Source organism: Phodopus roborovskii, unplaced genomic scaffold, assembly GCF_943737965.1.
Source record: "Phodopus roborovskii unplaced genomic scaffold, PHOROB, whole genome shotgun sequence".
Taxonomy (NCBI): Eukaryota; Metazoa; Chordata; class Mammalia; order Rodentia; family Cricetidae; genus Phodopus; species Phodopus roborovskii.
In genome coordinates, this window is record NW_026126525.1 from 13188261 (window position 1) to 13190974 (window position 2714).

The 2714-nt window shown below is 35.6% G+C and overlaps 1 pseudogene; it reads right to left on the minus strand.

Annotated features, from left to right (window-relative positions):
* Positions 1–775: 775 nt before the first annotated feature.
* LOC127232447 (COP9 signalosome complex subunit 2-like) lies at positions 776–2211 on the minus strand (annotated as a pseudogene).
* Positions 2212–2714: the final 503 nt, after the last annotated feature.

The window sequence follows — 2714 nt, forward strand, 5'->3', positions numbered from 1 at the left end:
TTTCTGAGCTATCGAGTCATTTTCAGAAAGCCATTGCTTTTTATGTCATAAAATATTTTCACTGTGTTTTCCTCTGTGACGTTTGTCTCTTAAGTCTTTCTACCCTATCCCCCCAATGGTACCAGAAATATAGATTGTTTTTAAAGTCAACTTAATAATATTAACTTGTTATCTGTTGTAATGTCTTCCTTCTAATTTCTACTTTTATTAATTTGGGTCTTCCTCACTATCTTTTGCTCAGTATGGCTAATGATTTACCAATCTATATATTTCTTTTTTTTTTTCCTGAGCTGCACTATTAATTTTGCTGCTTGAGCCCTAGCTGACAGTGTGCCACCTCAAGAATGGGTCATCTAACCTTTACTAGCTGCAAGTATGGAAACAGATGGACACAATTTTAGAGATTTGACATTTTGCAAAATGCAGCAAACATTTTCATTTATGCACGAGAAAATGAAGTGTTCAAAAGGGTATGAATTTCAAGTTATTGCAGGTTATTTGTGAGAAATTTTCTGCAGGAACAGCATGTTTAAATTTAACCAATGGTAGCATGTCAATGTGTTTAAAATCATGACAAAATTCTTCATTCTGGTCATGTTGTCCATGATAGATTATTAAGGTGCTGTATGTTTAGGGCAAGATGTCAACACAGCATAAATCCCATGGTGTTTTGGTTTTCTTCTGGAGATTAAAGCTGTTTTTCTTGGGATAAATGCAGCAGCAAAACACAAACCAGTTGATCAAAAAAGCACTCCTGCCGTAACTCCAATCACTCTCAGGACACACCAACCCACAGGAGTTTGCCTTTCCAGTCCTTAAGGATCACATCTCTGCACTGATGCCTTAAGCATACCTGCAAAGCTTGTTTTCCATTAAGCCAGTTTACAGCCTGGTTCAGAGAATTTAGTTGGTTGGTCCATTTATCTAGTGCAGTGTATCCCAGGCACCACCCCTCTTCTGATGATCCAGTTCAAGAAGTTGGTTAACTTGATCAATTCAGCCATGAATAGTGTTATCCAGTATGCACTGCACCAGCAAGCTTTCCACATCAGCTACATCTATGCTTAGCTCCTTAGAAATAAAAGGAATATGTATTATTGTGTAAGGCTTAAATAACTTTATGAGCACTTGTGTTCTGATGTTTCGTAAAAGCTCTTCAATGTGTTCTCTTATAAATGGATCATCCATGATGTTACTGTTATTTGTCTTCAGAATCTTTTCAAATTCAGTGATGTCATTATTCTGATGGGCACTTACTAAATTTGTCATTGCTAGAATTTCTGGATCATTCTTATACGGCTTGGCCTTTCGTGAGTCAAATGGATTTATTCCTGATTTTATTAGCATATTTGCTAAGACCAAATATTTTAAACAAATGGTTCATCTCGGGCTTCCTGATTCGTCATAATTCTTGAAAGCTTCAAAAAAATCAGTATGGCCTTTTCAAATTCGCCTTCTCTCAAGTGCATTTTACCACCACATTCTCTGATGACACCCATGATCAGTGGGTGCGGGATGACAGACTTGATGTGAAGTGATTGCTCATAGAATGCTTTAAGCTTTTTGTTGTTCTTCTGTGCCGTGTACATTTGAATCTCCAAAGCATAGAAGATTTCTAATAACTGAGTACGTTTTTTCAGGTTATCTTCTGTGTCATCGGTCTGACAAGACTAATGTAACTGGCGTAAAATTTGTTGAAGCTTTCCATCTTCTTCTCGCTCTAAATATAATTTTCCAAGCTTTGTGTTTGTCTTAAGCCACAGTCTATTATTCTTAGCATCTTCCAAAGCTTCCAGTGTTGTTTCATAAAATTTCTGCAGTAAATCCATCTGTTTAAAAGTGGAGATATGATCAAGAATAAAATTAATGGACTTTTCTGAATAGTTCCTGGTTACTGCACTCTGAATATAGGTCAAGAATTGCTTATATCTGTTCATCATTTCTGGAAAGTTTATCAATTTGAAGTTAATCTTGATCATCTGTTTCAGTGTTTTGAACCTCCATTCTCCCTTCTCACCTTTGAGTTCCAAACCTTTTGGGAACTGTTTAGTGCTGCTTTTGGGTCATCTTCTTTCAATGCTTTGGAATTATAGTACTGATTTTCCAAATCCACGTTGGGCTCAGCGTTACTATCTCCGGAGTACTCCAGGTCGTAGTCCTCTTCATCATCACACATGAAATCATCCTCCATGTCAGACATCTTGGCCAGAGTGGGGGAGAAGGGGGAAGAAATTAGAGACTGCCCAATATATATATTTCTAAAAAACTTACTTTTGTTTTATTGATTTTTTTCATTTCTATTTCATTAACCTATGCTCTGATGATTATTATTTCTTTACATCTACTGATTTTTGTTTGTTTTGTTCCTGTTTTCTAAGACATTGAGGTAAACTGTTTTACTATAAACTTGAGCTGTATATGATTTTAATAAGCACATTTTTTACTATTTGTTTTCTTTCAAAAGCACGTTCATCATGTCCCACAGATTCTGGCATGCTGTGTTTTCATTGTCATTTGGCTCCAGAATTATTTTTATCTCTCTCCAGATTTATTCAATGTTCATTAATTTTTCAATAGTATATGTCTTCTGTAGTTTCTCTAGATGCTCATTTCTAGTTTTCGCCCAGTATAATCAAATAAAATATATGACGTTACATACACTTTTAAAGTTTTATTGACTTCCTCTCCATCCTAAATATGGCTGATTTTGGAGA